At 45.8% G+C, this 19,487-nt stretch overlaps 1 protein-coding gene across 2 annotated transcripts in view; it reads left to right on the top strand.

The window, feature by feature from the left end:
* Positions 1–19,487, top strand: part of PTPRT (protein tyrosine phosphatase receptor type T) — a 1,098,787-nt gene that overhangs the window by 308,679 nt on the left and 770,621 nt on the right. The gene's annotated exons all lie outside the window — the stretch shown is intronic.

The following is a 19,487-nucleotide window of genomic DNA, read 5'->3' as shown; positions in this document are numbered from 1 at the left end:
AATACCAGCTATTTGGGCATCCCTTAGCCCAGTCAAGTTGACACACAAAATTAACCATCACACCACGGATGGCCTCAACTCTCCCCATGACTTCAGTTGCCGTCAGACATCTCTTAGGAACTCGTGTACACAGCCCACTGCCCGGATGCCTTGTCCTCCCAGCTGCTCTGAGACACAGCTTTGCCAGAATGTCATTAAGCTGGAGAGAGATGCTCAGAAATGTCTAGGTGAGGGTGTGGCCCGTGTGACCTTATTGACTCTGAGTTTGGCCCCAAAGCAGGAGGCTACTGGATGGCTCTATCTAGTTCCTATTAAGGGCATCCGTTGTTTGTGTACGTTTCTCCCGAGTATAGACACAGCCCCAGGTACCGTAAAGCTGCGACATGGTACGAAATTGAGCTTTTCAGATCTGGTGGGATCTTGCTTGACGTGAGTGCGCAGAGTCATCAACAGCTACACGTGCCCATTAGTAAGGTGACCATGGGACAACCTCTATGCCTGTTGTCCCATCGTAGTTTTTTTAAAATGCTGACTTTACTTTCAAAAATGTCTTGGTTTACGTGATAGAATCACTTTTTCCATTGGAAACCCCAGGCGTGCAGTGCACCTCTGCTGAAGGCTACCTACCGCATCTGCTGTTCTCTGTGTGGCCAGCTTTGATGTTGGCCAAATAACTTCAGATCTTCTAGTGCATGTGTGTGCGTGGCGTGTGTGTGTGCGTGGTGTGTGTGTATTTGCACGCACACATAGGCTCTTTCGGCTCATCTTTAGCCCACTGGATGCCCTGTGGGGTCATGCAGACTCTCCAAACTCAACATCTCCCAAACTGAAGTCCTGATTCATCTCCATCTACTCAAGCTCTAATGCTCCTTGTCTCAAAAGGCCACTTCCTCACTCGTGCTGATTCAGAAACCCAGGGGTCACGCTTCTCTCTGACCTCTCCCCTCTCCCCTCTCCTTGTCAATCACTCCGTCCTGCCCCTTTACCTCCTGAGCCCATCGCAGGTCTGCTCACGCCTCTCTATCTCTGCCGCCGCTGCCCCGGTGCCACGCGCCGTCTCCTCTCGCCTGGGTCACTGGAAGCCTTTCACGCAGACTTCTCGGCTTCCTCTTCTGACTTTTACCCACTCTGCACAGAAGCCAGAGATTGTTCTAGAACGTAGGCCCGTTGACATTATCTCTCCCTCTCATTATCATTATCGTTCTCTCTCCCAGCTTCTGCCTAGAATCTTTTGGAGGCTTTCCTCTGGCTCTGAGAGAGGAGACCAGTGCCCTGCTGTAGCCTCCGAGGGGTCCAGCCCCCCACATCCCAGTTCCCCCCGTGTTCACTTCACACTGGCTTGTCTCAGTTGCCAGAATGCTCCAGACCCTTTCCTGCCTCAGGAACTCACGCGAGACTGGCACTCTCCGTAGAACTTTCACCTCCACCCCGTTCTCTTGTACTTCCCCTTCGTATCTCAGCACTTGCATCTCTTCCTTAGGCCGGTGCTCCCCAGATCCTCCAGTCTGGGTCTGCTCTCTCTGTAAATGTCCCCCATGGCACCCTGCTCTTTTCCTCAGGAACACGCATCACTGATGTTACTTGTTCAGTGTACACTGTATCGCCAGATGAGAAGGTCTGTGGGAACAAGGACCACGACAGTCTTGTTCCTGGACTATCTTTACTGCTTCGTTCTGTGCGTCACACACAGTATGTACGAGATACCATTTTGTTGGATGGATGCATGGATGAATGGGCAAATAGTCTTTATCAAGTGTTTCTTTAATGAAGAAATGTCTGATAAATGTTATTAAATGCCTTTGGGCCCTTTATTAGAGCACATTTTAAATCTTTGCTACCATCCTTCCATTTTACAGATCAGAAAACCAAGGTTCCCGGCAGCCACGTGACATCGCTGCTTTTCCCACCATGCCACTTTCGCTCTTGGAAGGAGCAACCCTTGCTCCTAATCTTAATTTTCTCAGACCCTTATTATGGCACAGTGGCATTTCATAAACATTGGAGTGTACTAATACAATCTTCTGAGCTTTTCTAAATAGAGGCATTTGATGATGATTACTGAAGTTATTCTGTTGTGATGCACCTGTGGGTCGCAGCAGCTCCGTGTGCTTCTTAGGCAGAGAGCCATGAAAGTGAATTTGGATTAGGTGAAATTGTTTGTTCTTCTCATGGGCAAAGGCAGAAATCTTCCTCTTCCTTCTGTAAAGCCAGCAGTTTCCATCCTTTTGGAAATCTAGTGTGGCTCTATGTATTCATATGTCCCACAACCTTTCACTGAGCCCCTCCCATGTGTCAGGCTCAGTGCTAGGCTCTGGGTCAGTCAGCCTCTGCCCTTTGGGCACTTCTGCTGGTCCAAAGGATGAACCCTAAACTCCTCACCACGGCCTGCAAGGTCCTGCATGATCTGGTGTCTTCTCTGAGCCCCTTTTCTCCTCTCTCAAAATGTTCCAGACACACTGGTCATGTTTCAGTTCCCTGGGCATGTCCGAGTCTTTCCTGGCTCAGGACCTTTGCACGTGCCGTACCCTCTCGCTGCAGTCGTTTTCTCTACTCTTCAGTTGCCTGGTTTTGTCAGGTCTCAGCATCACTCCTTCTCAGGGAGATGTGCCTCACTGTTCTGTCTAATGAAAGACTCCCTCGATGTTCTCACTCATAGCGTCCTGTTCTTCGCTTTCAAAGTCCTTGTCATCGACTTGTTACAGGCCAGCTTATTCCAATCCTGCACCATAGCTGACTGACCCTGGGCGTTAATCCCTCTGCCTCAGTTTCTTCATCATTAGTGTGGGAACCACTGTGAGAGTTAAACGGGCTGATGCCTGTGTGAGTGTGACGTGTCTGCACATAGTAGGGCTTCATCAGTGCTGGTTCTCTTAAGTTCTTTCCTGGTTCTTACAGTCTCTGGGACTGTAAGTCTAAGTCCACCTTGGAACCTTGCCCCTTTTTCATACCCAGGATACATTGCTACCCCGAGGGAGAACACCTCTTCCATCTTGAGTCTGTTAATTCAGTGCTAGACACAGCCCCTCATCCCACTCTTTTTCCTCATCCCTCTCCATGGGAAGAGCCCTCAGGCTAACATTCCAGGCTTCAGCCCTGGTTTTGCCCCCACCTCATCTTTACTGGGGCTGTCGCAGAGGATGGGGGTTACTGCGCCCACAGACCCTCTCCCTAAGCCTCCATCTCGCCCAGGGAACTAACTGGAGCTGCCACTGGTTCTCAGCTCTGCCTTCTCCAACCTTGGCATGAGTGTCCACATGCCCACCCTGAGGTCCAGCCCAGGGCCCAGCAGGAGGGTCAGTGGGGGTGCTGAGGGGAGATGGAAGTGCTGTCAGTGTTCTTTTAGAGGGATCGAAGCCAGAGGAAGTGGGGCTGGGACGTTTACTTCTCTTTTTCCTTCTGGTGCTTGTAGGACATTAAGTGTCAGACTGAACCTCAAGCTGCAAACCCAAGTGCACAAGAACTGAGGCATTTACATCAACCCTGAGCCTCCAGGGCGTGAGCCATTACATCGTAGCCTTTATTGGGCCTCCCCTTTCCCTAGGGCTTTACTGACGTCCTGGGACTTAAGCAGGTCATTGTGGTTTCCTCTGAGAAGCCCACTGTCACATTCCTTGTGGTCCCTTTGGGGCTAATAATTCTGCTTCTTCTTCCCAAGGCTTGGAGCCCTTCTCCTGAGTTGAGCCAGCCCAGGTGCATCACCCAGCATCCCTTTTGGGGTCTGTTCCCTCCGCGAGTACCATCATCCAGCAGTTTGGGTCAAACAAATCCATTCCTTTCCTCTTCCCAGTTTAGGAACTTCTCCCCTCTCCTTCCTAGCCTTCAAAACCACACATGTTAGGCCAGCCCTTCTGGGACTCACAGTATCATCTGTTTAGTAAGTTTAGACCTTTAAAAAAAAAAAGAAAAAAAACAAAGAAAGGAAGAAGGAACCCTTGACTTCAAGCAGCTTCTTCTCTCCATCCTGTACAGATCTCTAGAGCAGAGAAATACAAAGAGCCCAGTTAGTCACCTGATTGGAAAGGGCAGGTGTTGGGAAAAATCCAGAGTAAACATATACACGTACAGACGGGAATATTTCCACCAATCAGCCTGCCATGGAAGCAGGCACAGATCCAGAACGGTGCTGGCTTTTCCTTCATGCCACTGGCCCCTTGGCCGCGTGTTTCTGCTTTGCTCTAACTGCTGATATGTATAGAGAGAAGGTTGGGGTCTGTTATGGGTTGAAATTTGTCCTGCAAAGAGATAAGTGAAGGTCCTGGTCTTGGCACCTGTGAATATGATTGTATTTGGAAATAGGGTCTTTGCTGATATAATCGGGCAAAGACGAGGTCAGGCTGGTTATCTCGAGCCCTCATAGGGTGTTACTGGTGGCGGAGAAGCGACACACAGACACACAGGGGAAAAGAACCATGTGAAGCCAGAGGCAGAGATCGGAGCGATGCGTTTACATGCCAAGAAAAGCCAAGGATTGCCAGCAGACGCCAGAAACCAGAAGAGGCAAGGAAGGATCCTTCCTAGAGCCTTTGCGGGGGTGTAATTCCCTGCCAACACTTTGGTTTCAGACTCCTGGACTCCAGAACTGTGAAAGAACAAGTTTCTGTTGTCTTAAGCCACCCAGTTTGTGGTAATTTGTCACGGCAGCCCTGGGAAACGATTCCTGGGTCAATGACACATCAGTACCCTGACCCCGTCACCTTTTCTACATTAGAACTCACACCAGCGTGCTGTCAGTATTGGAGCTTTCGCTTTCTTTTAAGAGAGCTGGCATTTACTGTGTGATCACTCTAACCAAGAATGGGGTTAGGCATTTTCCTACACATTTCATCTAACGTGCCACCATCCCATAAGTTCAGAGATACTGTCTTCTCTTTATTTTTGAGAAAACCAAGCCCCAGAGAGAGAGAAATTACATATGAAAGGAGCCAGGCTTCAACCCCCAGGCTAGAGAAATATATATTGTATACGTGGTGCTGCCGTCAACTAAACATCTTTTAAAGTTATTTCTTACAGTCATGATTTACGATGGCAAAAATAATGCATATTCATTGTAGAGAATGTGCACATAGGGATTGCTATGAAGAACAAAAGTCATATGTGCACACGAACTTACATAAATATCTATTTTTCTATTTAGTGCTATTTTTAAGAATTTTCCCATGGCATTATGTATTCCTCAAAAGCATGCTTTGCAAAGGCTTCATAGTTTTCCATTCCAGTGACTGTTCTATGGTTTGTTTAACCACCACGTTGTTGCATGTTTAAGTTCCTTCCACTGAGTCCTCGGTCACATTGCAGTGACTGTTCTTTTACGTAGATCTCTGTGCTCCTCTCCAACAGAAGTTACCAAATTTGCTTTACATATTTTTCTGTAGTTCTGTACTCCCTTGTGTACCGAACACAGAGTGGTTATGTTTATTTTTGAGATCTGGAAGAAGAATATCATTCACATGTCAAACATGGAATCCTGGAAATTTGCCCGTGAGTCAATATTGGGAAAACGCTTTGTGAATTCTGAAGCCCTAAACACAAGTCAGGAACTGGTGATGGTCCCCTGAGTGCACTGCGTTATGGCTCTTAGCACAGTGGACGGAGACCTTCTGGGGATGAGCAGGAGTTATGTTCTAAATAGTAATCAATCAGAGCAGTCCAAGCGCTGACCAGGCAAGGTGGACGTCAGCTGTACAAAGCAGGATGGGCTCTCCAGTGCCAACTAGAAGAGAAGCCAGCCTCTTCACAGTCTGTGTGCTGAGCTACTTCGGTTCTCCTTACAGGCTGGGGCCCCATCTTATCTGCACGTAACTCCAGTGCCTGGGATGTAAGAGGTAGCGGTGAATGCTTGTTAAATGACCTGCTCTTATTAATAATTGAACATTCTCCTGATATGACGCCAGCATCTATCTCCAGCCTCAGCCCCCTCTCCTGCCCTCTCCTCTTACTTTTCCCCTTCTACATAATCACAGGAGAGAAACCTTCATGCTTTTGTTTTGGGAGTCCTGCCTCCAACCCTGCTTCTTGATTTGGGGACTCTCTCATTGTGTGGAATCTTGGTGGAGTGTGGGGCTTGCCGCCATGTGAAATTGCCAGATACTTACCACCCCCAGCAGCCTGGGCGTGGCTGGACATGTGACCTGGACCCAGCCAGTTAGACCCTCCTGCCCAGGACTTATCATCTGGGGGTGGGGGGTGAGTCAGCAGCCAGAGGCTTGTGTAGCAGGTGTGTCCAGTGGAGGGGTGGCATCTGTACCACAAGAAGTTGTCCTAAAAGAGGTCACTCAACTGCCTGTTTCTTGGTCCCCCGGAACTACCTTAGTTTCTGTTCTTTTTCAAGCTGTCCTCCAGCTCTCTCTTCATGATGAGTTTCCCAGTATTCTTCCAGAACATTCCTACTTTTGAGACAGATCGTCATAGTTTTTTCTTGTTTTCAACCACAAACCCTGAAGGCCACCCCATCATGCCTGTGGCTCGAGGGTACCTCCTGTTCCCCTTCTTTTTATTGATAGAGGATGTCACCTCCTCCAGGGGGCTTTCCCTGACTGCTCTGTGCTTCTGTGGCTGAGTTTATGACACGTTTTCTCTGATTCATCACTGAGGCTGTGAGCCACTTGAGGGCATGGGCCGCCTCTCATTGCTGAATTCCTTGGGCCCTGCATGGGGCTTAGAACAGGGCAGTTGGTCCGTATATGGACTAAATTGCCATTAGGATTATTAGTATTAGGAAAGTCAAGAGAGAAATGATGTCTGGAAATGGGGGAGAACCCGGAGAGGCGGCTTCTTTCTTTGGCATTTTCACGGGACACGGGGCATCTGTGGCTCTCACATCCTGAGTGCCTCCCTTCAGCTTGACGAGGCTGGGGACTGGCTGGTCAGGGCTCTTCTGATCTAGAGTTGATTCTTGGGGAAAATAAAGGGACCCTAGGGATTACTTCTTCTTCACTCTGGGGCCTGATCTACTCTCACAGATGTGTAGATTGACTTATAACCCATGTAAGAGGCTCTCCAGTAGAAAAATGTGACTCATCCAAAATCTGACTTACTGTTTCTTTAATGTTGTGCTTACATTAAAATGATCTGGAAGCATAGGCCCCTAAGTGTCCTTAATCACTCCTGATGGTATTGATTGGCTTAAAGCTATAAGCTCTTATGTTCCCATTTAGTCACTGTGGGATCAATACATTTTTTTTCCCCTTTAGTGATAAAATATTATATATTCATTCTTAAAGAAATGCTGAGTTTGCACATATAAATTAATTCTCTCCACCCCCATCTTTTTTTTTTTTTTTTTTTTTTTTTGCGGTACGCGGGCCTCTCACTGTTGTGGCCTCTCCCGTTGTGGAGCACAGGCTCCGGACGCGCAGGCTCAGCGGCCATGGCTCACGGGCCCGTATGTGGGATCTTCCCGGACCGGCGCACGAACCCATGTCCCCTGCATCGGCAGGCGGACTCTCAACCACTGCGCCATCAGGGAAGCCCTCCACCCCCATCTTTGTTCTCTCAGAATATCACTATGGACAAATTGATGTGTATTGGGGTGGGGGGAGGGAGAGAGAGAGAGAAAGGGAGAGGGAGCCAGGGAGGGGGAGGGGAAGGAGAAAAGAAAGGAGGGAGGGAGGGAGTCAGAGAGCATATATGTATGCGGTAATAGTAACAATAATGGTAGGAAAGAGATATTTATATAGTACTTACTGTGTGGCAGGTACTCTCCTAAACACTTTAAATATAGTAGCTTATTTAATCCTTGTCATACACCTCCGATGTAGATATTATGATCTGCATTTTACAAATTAGGGAACTGGAGGCACACAAAACTTGAAGGACTTGCCCAAGTTCATAGTTAGCTTATGATGAAGCCAGGGTTTGCCTGTAGGCAGTGTGGCTTCCAACTTTGTGGTTCCTGCAATCACCTTACTCTGGTGCCTCCTTAGAATGCAGGTCACGAGGAGGATCGTGGTTCCCAGACAGCTGGGTCATCGGTCACTTTTCAGACCACTGTGTTCAGATCTAGCTTTCACCTTCCAGGGCTGCATGGTATCCCATTGGATGGATGCCCCATGGTTTATGGAACTGACACCCAAGAAATGGCCATGGGAGAACAAAACATAAAAGCCAAAGTCTACCCCAAATGCTCAAGTAAAAGGAAAGATCTCTGCCTCCAAACAGTTCTCAGTAAAGTTCTTCTAAAGCATCTCAGCATCAGCCTGCAGTGACCCCAGTCAGTGCTAGTTTGGGCTGCTTACAGGGATGAGCAGAATTGGTAGGAAAAAAAAGGCAAGAGAATTGAAGACAAGTGTAGTGTTATTCTTGAGGAGATGGCCAAATAAGGATGGGTGCTAAGGATGGCTTGGAGAAGCCACAAGGGGTCTTTGCAGTGATCAGATAAATGGGAAAACACATCTCTTCTATACCCACATAGATGCTTGCCTTGACATTCAGTTTTCTGTGACATCACCCCTGGATTCAAAAAGTATTGAATCCAAATGGTGTAAATGAATTAACGTGATATAGACCCACGCCATTCAACTTAAAATGTGTTTCCTCCCATCCAAGTACTAACCAGGCCTGACCCTGCTTAGCTTCCGAGATCAGATGAGATCGGGCTGAACAGGGTGTGAGGTGGATGGACCTAGAGTCTGTCATACAGAGTGAAGTAAGTCAGAAAGAGAAAAACGGATACAGTATGCTAACACGCATATATGGAATCTAAAAAAAAAAAAAAAGGTTCTCATGAACCTAGGGCCAGGACAGGAATAAAGACGCAGGTGGGGAGGGGCAAGGGAAGCTGGGATGAAGTGAGAGAGTGGCACTGACATATATACACTACCAAATGTAAAATAGATAGCTAGTGGGAAGCAGCCGCATAGCACAGGGAGATCAGCTTGGTGCTTTGTGGCCACCTAGAGGGGTGGGATAGGGAGGGTGGGAGGAAGACGCAAGAGGAAGGGGATCTGGGGATATATATATATACATATAGCTGATTCACTTTGTTATACAGCGGAAACGAACACACCATTGTAAAGCAATTATACTCCAATAAAGATGTTTAAAAAAAAAAAGTGCTTCCTCTGATGACAAACCCAGATGTCAATGGCACATGTGACGAGTTTGAATAAAAGTTTCTATAATATATGGGAATGGATGAGAAACCACTACTTTTTGGAGCAAAATTTTGTGTTATTTCGGTTGTTTTAGTTTACCAGGTACAGAGGAACACGTACTTTAAAAAAAATGGAAGTATAGTTGATCTACAATATTGTGTTACTTTCTGGCGTAGAGCAAAGTGATTCAGTTATACATGTATATTATTTCAGATTCTATTGCATTATAGGTGATTACAAGATATTGAACATAGTTCCCGATGCTATACATTAACTCGTTTATGAAACACACGTACTTTTAGTACTTTTAGATAACAGGTGTCAAATTAACAAATGTCTCCAGGCTTATGTAAGGAGAGATTTTATTTGAAAGGATTATCGCAAGAGCGGGGTTGGGGGGGGAGAGTCTGCGGCAGTAGGGGGAGGCTGCTGTGGCGGTGTGGAGGATACCCCCCAACCATGAGATCTGCAGGGGTCTCGGAGGTCAGGCAGAAAAGGGCGTTCTGTAACGGAGAAGGGAATGAGGCTAGCGAGAACCATGTGTGGAGAAGTGGGATGAGCTGGTGACAAACCGATGTTTTTTAACGAACCCATGTATTCCACTAAGTGGATGATGTTCTAAGGGCTTTATGTGTTTTTAACTCATTTCATACTTCAGCGGCACTGCGAGCTGGGTACTGTGCTTACCCATGTTTTACACATGAGGAAACTGAGGCCCACAATGTTGAGGAAATACCCAAAACCTAGTAGTAAAAAGAGGAGCTGAGATTCCCTCCCCCCCCGCGGGTTTTTTTTTTTTTTTTTTTTTTTTTTGCGGTACGCGCGCCTCGCACTGCTGCGGCCTCTCCCGTTGCAGAGCACAGGCTCCGGACGCGCAGGCTCAGCGGCCATGGCTCATGGGCCCAGCCGCTCCGCGGCACGTGGGATCTTACCGGACCTGCGCACGAACCCGTATCCCCTGCATTGGCAGGCGGACTCTCAAACACCGCGCCACCAGGGAAGCCCAGGAGCTGAGATTTGAATCCAGGCACTTGGTTTCAGAGTCTGGGCTCTGAACCACGACCTATTTGTAAGGTAATATATTATCTTATGAAACGTGATTTTAAATACGGAGGTGTAATGAAATCATATCTTAGATCTCATAGTACTAATTTAGATACCATTTGACTAATTCATTTACATGTGGGAAATTGTGTATATGGAAGTTGCCTGAAAACTTTTTTGTGGGGTCTTCTCACTGGGAGAGTGAGGGGGGGTGCCCTATGTCTAGTCACTGAGGGTTGACTGTCCTACTGGCTGGTTGAGTCGACTGAGCCCATCAGGGTCCACCTAAACGCAGACATGACAAGCCTGCGTGTGGTTCTGCGTGGTTTGTCACAAGGGAACATCACGGATGCCTCGGGCATCAGAGACATCTCACTGGACCACAAAGCTGACTCCCCTGGTGCATCCTCAGTCTTCTGCTGCTTCTCCCTCAGCCACTCCCGGGCCAGCCTGAGAGGAAGGTCATGGTGATGCCAGCCTGGAGCAGTGCGTGATGTTTTCTTGGTTTGTTTATGTGACTGCGCAGCTGCTCCAGGGGCTGGGGCTCCTTTAAGTGAACACCTTGTTTTGGAATATGTGGATTGCCTTGTCTTTAATGAGGAAACAGTCTTTCTTTATGCTTGGAATATGATAGTATATAATTTGAATTGTAGATATATATTATGAGAGATTTGATAAGAAAAGGAAATTATAGTTTAATATAAACACAGTGGTTTTGGGGGGTAATTTGGTGAAATAAGATGGCTGTGTGACTCCATGAAATAAGGTCCAGTAATCTGGAAAACCCAATAATACATCATAGTCCTATTTAGGAGTGTCCTAGACCTGCAGTGTCCAGTACAACGGCCACCAGCCACACGTGGCTGCTGAGCACTTGAAAGGAGCACTTGGTCCTTTATGTGTCAAATACACACCATATTTCAAAAACTTAGTATGGGGCTTCCCTGGTGGCGCAGTGGTTGAGAGTCCGCCTGCCGATGCAGGGGACGCGGGTTCGTGCCCCGGTCCGGGAAGATCCCACATGCCGCGGAGCGACTGGGCCCATGAGCCATGGCCGCTGAGCCTGCGCGTCCAGAGCCTGTGCTCCGCAACGGGAGAGGCCACAGCAGTGAAAGGCCCGCGTACCGCAAAAAAAAAAAAAAAAAAAAACTTAGTAGGAAAAAAATATTTAAATCTCAATTATAATTTTTATATAATTTTATAATTTTTATATAAAATTTCAGCTGCATGTTGAAACGGTGTATTTTAGATATGCTGGGTTAGATAAAATAAATTGTTAAATTAATTTAATCCATTTCCTTTACTTTTTAATGTGGCTACTCAAAAGTTTAAAATTACATACGTGGCTCACATTATATTTCTGTTGTCCAGTGCTGCCCCAGATTATCAGATTTTTATTGGGCCAACTGTACTCCACAGGGATGTCTCTTTTGATAATAATAACAGCTAGCATTTATCAAGCACTTATTACATGCCAGGCATTTTAAATGTCTTTTCTCCATCATCGTTTATGTCAACCCTATGTAGTATAGCTACAGTTTTTGTTTTGCTTTTATTTGACTTTATTTTTTTAAAAATTTTTAAATTAAAAAAATTTTATTGGGGTATAGTTGATTTACAGTGTTGTGTTAGTTTCAGGTGTACAGCAAAGTGAATCAGTTATACATATTCATATGTCCACTCTTTTTTTTTTTAAGACTCTTTTCCCGTACAGGCCACTACAGAGTATTGAGTGAAGCTCCCTGTGCTATACTGTAGGCTCTTATTAGTTATCTATTCTATAGATAGTAGTGTGTATATGTCGGTCCCAATCTCCCAATTGATTCCTCCCCCCCATCCCCTGGTGACCATAAGTTTGTATTCTACATCCGTGACTCTACTTCTGTTTTGTAAATAAGTTCATTTGTACTTTTTTTTTTTAGATTCCACATATAAGTGGTATCATATGATATTTGTCTTTCTGTGTCTGACTTACTTCATTCAGTATGACAGCCTCTAGCTCCATCCATGTTGCTGCAAATGGTATTATTTTGTTCCTTTACGGCTGAGTAATATTCCATTGTATATATGTACATCTTTATTGGAGTATAATTGCTTTACAATGGTGTGTTAGTTTCTGCTTGATAACAAAGTGAATCAGTTATACATATACATGTATCCCCGTATCCCCTCCCTCTTGCGTATACCTCCCACCCTCCCTATCCACCCTCCCTATCCTACCCCTCTAGGTGGTCACAAAGCACCAAGCTGATCTCCCTGTGCTATGCGGCTGCTTCCCACTAGCTATCTATTTTACATTTGGTAGTATATATAAGTCCATGCCACTCTCTCACTTCGTCCCAGTTTATCCTTCCCCCTCCCCGTGTCCTCAAATCCATTCTCTACGTCTGTGTCTTTATTCCTGTCTTGCCCCTAGGTTCTTCAGAACCATTTTTATTTTTATTTTTTTAGATTCCATATATATGTGTTAGCATATGGTTGTTTTTCTCTTTCTGATTTACTTCACTCTGTGTGATAGACTCTAGGTCCATCCACCTCACTACAAATAACTCAATTTTGTTTCTTTTTATGGCTGAGTAATATTCCATTGTATATGTGTACCACATCTTCTTTATCCATTCCTCTGTTGATAGACATTTAGGTTGCTTCCATGTCCTGGCTATTGTAAATAGTGCTGCTGTGAACATTGGGGTGCATGTATCTTTTTGGATTATGGTTTTCTCAGGGTATATGCCCAGGAGTGGGATTGCTGGGTCATATGGTAGTTCTATTTTTAGTTTTTTAAGGAACCTCTTTACTGTTCTCCATAGTGGCTGTATCAGTTTACATTCCCACCAACAGTGCAAGAGGGTTCCCTTTTCTCCACATCCTCTCTAGCATTTATTGTTTGTAGATTTTCTGATCATGCCTATTCTAACTGGTGTGAGGTGATACCTCATTGTAGTTTTGATTTGCATTTCTCTAATAATTAGTGATGTCGAGCATATTTTCATGTGCTTCTTAACCGTCTGCATGTCTTCTTTGGAGAAATGTGTATTTAGATCTTCCACCCGTTTTTGGGTTGGGTTATTTGTTTCTTTTTAACATTGAGCTGCGTGAGCTATTTGTTTATTTCTGAGATTAATCCCTTGTCGGTTGCTTTGTTTGCAAATACATCCTCCCATTCTGAGGGTTGTCTTTTTGTTTTCTGTATGGTTTCCTTTGCTGTGCAAAAGATTTTACATTTAATTAGATCCCATTTGTTTATTTTTGCTTTTATTTTCATTACTCTAGAACTTAGATCAAAAAAGATCTTGCTGTGATTTATGTCAAAGAGTGTTTTGCATATGTTTTCCTCTAGGAGTTTTATAGTGTCCGGCCTTACATTTAGGTCTTTAATCCATTTTGAGTTTACCTTTGTGTATGGTAGGTACAGTTTTGTTTCATATTTTGCAGATGGGGAAGCCGAGAGATTAAGTAACTTGACCTTAGTCACAGAGGTAGTAAATGACAGAGAGGGAATTGAACAGAGCAGCCCACCAGTGGCTCACACTGATGTCTCCCAGACTGGCCACCTTTTGTCAGACTGACATGGGACTTTTGTCTCTGCCTTGCTGTGCTGACTTGACCTTCTGAACCTCGGTTTCCTGACTGAGAAGTAGGCTGGAGCGTCCCTCAGGCCCCTGCGGTGCTGTTCTCCCTTTGTTTTCTTTGCATTTCCCTACCAGGAAATGGTGGGGCTGGGAATAGGCCTTTTGGTTAGCCTGGCATGGTGCATGGGGAGGGGGGTGTCTCTGAGCCCCTGTTCCAGGTCTGCACTAACCTGAGACTTTGAGGAGGCCAGTGTCTTTGTGCCCCCTGCATCCTTTTCTGTGACATAGGTCTAAAAGTAAGGAATCCTGAGTTTTGGTTCTAGCTTTACCATTAACATGCTCTGTGACCTCAGGCTAAACACCATCCTTTCCTGGACCTTATTTACCTTATCTCTAAAATGAGGAGTGATTTCCCCTGACTCTAGCATTCTTTGATTTGTAACTTACGACTCAAGAAGAAAAGGAGACGTTTTTTAAATGTGGGAATTAAGCGATGCATTTACAAAACAGAACATCTGTGAAAAATCCTGTGGTCCTAGCCCCCCCCCCCATCCCACCCCCAGTCTGCCTATCTGTCAGTCATGGAAGCTGCTTCTGATTCCTGGACAGGGAATTTGTCTTCATGAGTGTGTGGAGATGGGGCCCAGGAAGATGAATCTCCCAGATGACCTCATGGTACTTACTCTGTTCTCAGACAGCCCCACGGAGCTGTAGTGATTGACTCCATGCCCCCTTAATATCATGGGTACATCTTCAGATTTAATTTTCCTACAGTTGCTGATTAGTGAGACATTTTGGTCATTGACAGAAATTTCCCTTTTTTTCCCTAAAAAAGACCTCCCATTCCTCCCACACTCCCTTCTTAATCCATCTAGTCTTCCCCTTGCTCTGCGCTGTCACATTACTCTTCAGCTTTGGAAAGCAACAGTTATTCAAACAAAGTGTTTTTAAAACCTTCCTCAAACTTTCCAAATCTTTTAAAATTGCTTTCTTACCTAAGTGTTCATCATTAAGAAACTCAAGTTGCACTTTCTCAGAATTTAGATCATTACTTGTTATCAGTAAAGCGACTTGTAAAAGTTAACAGACAAGCAAAAGTATCCTATGTCCTTTGTTAAGACTCTTGAGAGTTTCCAAGGTTAAAACAGATTTATAGGTGGAAAGAGGCTTCTAAACTCTAGCTGCTAAAACATACAAGCATGATGAGTCTATTAGTTGGGGTTTAAGTGGGAAAATAGAAACCACCGTAGGTATTTCAATCAGGAAGGTGTTTAATATTGGGTATTATAAGACCTCCAGATAGTCTCATAAAACCTTGGGAAACCCTCACATATATGGTCAAATGATCTTCAACAAGAAGGTGCCAAGATCACACAATTGAGAAAGGACAGTATTGTCAGCAGTTTGTGCTGGGAAAACTAGATATCGGCATGCCAGATAATGAAGTTGGTCTCTTATCTTATACCATACCATACTCAAAAATTAACTTGAAGTGGATTAAATACCTAAATGTAAGACTGAAACAATGAAACTCCTAGAAGAAAACATAAGAGGAAAGCTTCATAACATTGGGCTTGGCAGTGAGTTTTGGATGTAACACCAAAAGCAGAGATAACAAAAGGAAAAACAGACAAACGGGACTACATCAAACTTAAAAACATCTGTAAATCAAAGGAAACAAGCAGCAGAGTGAAAAGATGACCTATGGATGGGAGAAGGTATTCACAAATCTTATGTGTACTGAAGGGCTAATATCCAGAACAGGTGCAGAACTCTTACAACCCAACAGTAAAAAAAGAAACACAAATAACGATTGAAAAATGTGCAAAGGGCTTGAATAGACACTTCTGCAAAGAAGGTATAGATGGCCAACAGACATATAAAAAGATGTCCAGCATCACTAATCATTAGAGAAATGCCAATGAAAACCACAATGAGATATCACCTCACATGCATTAGGATGGCCAAATTAGTAATAAGATTGACAATTATATTAAAAAAAAACAAAAAATAACAAGTGTTGGTGAGGATTTGGAGAAATTAGAACTCTTGTGCACTGTGGATGGGACAGTATGAAGTTTCCATTAAAAATTCAAAATATATTACTACATGATTCTGCAATCCCACCTCTGAGTATATATCCAAAAGAACAGAAAGCGGGATCTTGATTTGGTATTTGCACATTTATGCGCACTGCAGCATTATTCCTAGTAGCCAAGAAGTGGAAGCAACTCAGATGTCCATCACCGGATGAATGGATAAGGAAAACATCCTCTCTACATACAGGGGAATATTATTCAGCCTTAAAAGAAGGAAATCTTGCTACATGCTACAACATAGGTGAACCTTGAGGACATTCTCCTAAGTGAAATAAGCCAGGGAAGGGGAAGTGGGGAGTTTTGTTCCATGGGTACAGAGTTTCAGGTTTGCAAGATGACAAAGTTCTGGAGGTCTGTTGTACCACGATGTGCATGTAGTTAACATTCCTGAACTGTACACTTAAAAATGATTAAGATGCTGAAATTGAAATGTTTTTACCACAATTAACAGGAAGATGGTTTCTAGGCTTCCAGCCCCAGTGACGCATGAACGTGTTCCTGACCCTTTTGAGTTGGGCCCCAACAAGGGTCCTTCTCCCTGGTGTCACTGGAGCCAGTAGAACGAGACTGAGTTCATTCGGAAGCGGGGAAAAGTTTTCTTCTTTGATCAAAGAACGGAGAAGTGTTGAGCTCATGCTCTAGCGCACATGTTCTCCCCAGAAGGCCAGTGGTGGCGCTGTTTTACAGGGTTCTTGTCAGTGGGGGCGGCGTGGAGTTCTAGAGGCTCAGGTGCAGCTGTGCTGGTCATGGCTTGAGATCCGGGTGCAGCTCAGGGCATGCCGCTGCCATCTTGAATTGAGGTGTCGTGTGCAGCATCTCTGCACACGGCCCACTGCCGCCATCTTGAACTGAAGTGTCGTGCACGGCGCTTCTGCACGCAGGCCACCGTCACCCGCTTGAACTGCAGTGTTGTCCGTGCGCAGGGCTTCTGCACGCACCGCCCACCGAGGTGGTGTTCCGGGTACAGCCTTTTCGCCCTGGGGACTCTGGTCTGAAGTGCCTGGTGCGAGGCCTCTGCAGGCACCTGCCTGTGCGCAAGTGAAACTAGACTGAGCGCAAAGGAAAAGAAACCGAAAAAGGTTAGACTTTATTTTATTACCCAGATTCTATTTTTAGTTCCGGGGAATTGCTAATGGGCTTTGCTGGTGACAGAAGAGCTTAGAAGGGTGGGAATGATGCAAAACACCAAGACACAGTTTCCAGTACAGTGAGTCCTAAGTGAGGAAGGACCTTTGCGCTCTTTTTACGTGGCGGAGCTGAATGGAACGTAAACTTAGAAATCAGGCTGACCCGAGTTGGAGTGCTAATTCCACCAGTGACCAGCAGTCTGATCAGGGGCTGGCTTGGTAACCTCTGGACTGGGGTTAGGATTCCCTAGGACTGAGAGGACTGTAAGGAAGACTGCAGACTGTCCAGGCCTGGGGCCCCAGGGCTGGCCCTTCTTTCCAGGTGCTATGGTTTCCCTTCTTGCAGCCTCCAGCTTTACCTGCTTTATTTTTCTGTCCTTTGCATCATTCCCATATTCTTTCCTTTGCCTGGGGGACCACCCAGGTCTCAGAATTCCCTTTGCACCTCCAGAAGCGGCCCCAGGCAATGCACCAGAGAGCTTAAAGCACAGGAGCTGTATGTCATTTTGCATTTAACACCTCTCTTCCTCAAGTGTAAGCTCCATCAGGGCAGGACTCAACTTTCCTGTTCATAGCTTTGTGTCCTCAGGCCCTAGAACTGGCCCAGTATGTCCTCAATTAATATTGAGCCAGTGAGTTTGCAGACGATTGAAATGTTAAGCTACTTGGAAACAGGATTAAAGGAAACAGAAAATTAGGGATGGCTGAAACACGGGCTTTTGGTTCAGAGCACTGTGCCGTGTGGTTTCAGGAGGCCTGGGTTCTGGGCCTGCTGTGTTGCTGACCAGCTCTGTGGCCTGGAGCAAGTTGCTTACCCTCTCTGGGCCCCAGTAGCCTTATGCATACAGTGAAGGGCCCTGATTAAGTTTCACCCCCCGTGGTTCTAACTCAGCACAAGGGTTCTATGAGGCAGTTCTGCTGCTGCACAATTTGTTCTTTTACTGCAGCCAGGGACCTCAAGAAACAAGAACATCTAAAATCTAAAGAAAATCTAAAGCGTACGTGGGAGTGAGGTGGGACTGGGTTAAGGGAGGCTGGCGGGGACAAATGGAGCATGGCAAGCCCATGGGCCACCCCTAGTGTAGTTCCAACCTTTGAAAAATTAACCTCATTTTTTTTTTGCTGGGTATTGGCAGCAATTAGAAGAGAAAGTACATTCAACACTCATGACGAATGAAACAATTATCTAATTTTGACCATTTCAAGCAAAATGTCTTTACAAGCCTGATTTTTAAGACTTCGTACTAAATGTTTAGGCTTTGCAGTATGGAAAATAACAGAAAGGTTATTTGCTTGAATTGAAAGACTGCTTTCCTGTGTTGGAAATGAAACTTCAATAACCTCTGTCCTTGATTCTCTGAGTAGTTGATGTTTGGAAAGGCTACTAGAAATGTACACAAAGTTCATAGGCAGTATGGCCAGAGGGACATTCGGGGAGGACCTTAAGCAAAGCTGTTTAGTTTCTTTATGGCTCTGGGTTTTCTTTAACCTATAAAATGAAGGTAATGTGATTGGAGGATATGGAGATGAAACGAGGTAATGTGACAACACGGAACAAATGCTTGTGCATGGGCACGTGGTAAGTCCTCTCTGTGGCCCCCCCCGTGCCTCCTTCCTGCCCTGTCTCAGCTGGGGCTTCCCATGGGGGTATGTTAACCTGTCTCTACTGAAGGAACAGCTGAGACCTTATCAGGCCTGAGCTCTGTGTGTGCGTGTGTGCTGTGACACTGGTCTCTGAAATCCTTAGGCCCTTTATACGAAGGGTGGCTGTCAGAGGTCCCTTGTCCAGTGTGCTTTCCTGGTCCTTGAATGGCTAGGCCTGGCCATTTTACCCTGGCCTGAGATGGGAGAGCCCACACAAAGGGTCTCATTTGCCAGTGTCAAGAGAGCCAGACCCCTTGGGAAGGTGGCCTGACCCTGTAGGAAAGGGGCAGGCACAGGGCTGGGGGGAGGCATCCCCTGCAGACTAGATAGAGCACCTTGGGCAGGTGGCTGGACCCACTTCCTGAATCCACTTCAGCTCCCGATTCTTCTGACTCTGCAGTTCCTCCCTAGCCCCTTTTCCCTGCCTCACAGGGAGCTGGGGAGGTGGACTGAACCCCAGGAGATGCCACGCCATGCCAAAGCAATCACCTGTGACCGTGATCCAGGTTTTACATCGTTCCCCTACGCCACTCAGACACCTTAGGGCATAACCAGCTCTTCTCACTTCTCTTTCCTAGTTTGTTATAATTATGACTAGGAACCTCTCTGAATCTCAGTCTCTCCTTCTCTGAAATGGGAATGGGAGCACATGTCTGCCTCACCCTGTTACTGTACAAAGCAGTCCAGATAGTCGAAGTGAACATGCTTTGCGAGCTCAGCGTCTCTGTACGGGTTGGTTGTTGCCACTATTATTGTGACCTTGATGCAGCTGGGCCCAAGCTTCCTGTTGCAAAGAAATGGAGCTTTCTCAGATCAAAAGGCCACCCCCTGCTTACCCAACCCAGCCCATCTGAGGGCGGATTAGAACTGTTGTGGCTGTAAACCCCCCAGCCGATATGGGCTGTAATA

The sequence above is a fragment of the Tursiops truncatus genome, chromosome 15 (genome assembly GCF_011762595.2).
Source record: "Tursiops truncatus isolate mTurTru1 chromosome 15, mTurTru1.mat.Y, whole genome shotgun sequence".
In the NCBI taxonomy this organism is placed as follows: domain Eukaryota; kingdom Metazoa; phylum Chordata; class Mammalia; order Artiodactyla; family Delphinidae; genus Tursiops; species Tursiops truncatus.
The sequence above is the reverse complement of the archived record's forward strand: the minus strand, read 5'-3'. Positions and strand labels throughout refer to the sequence as shown.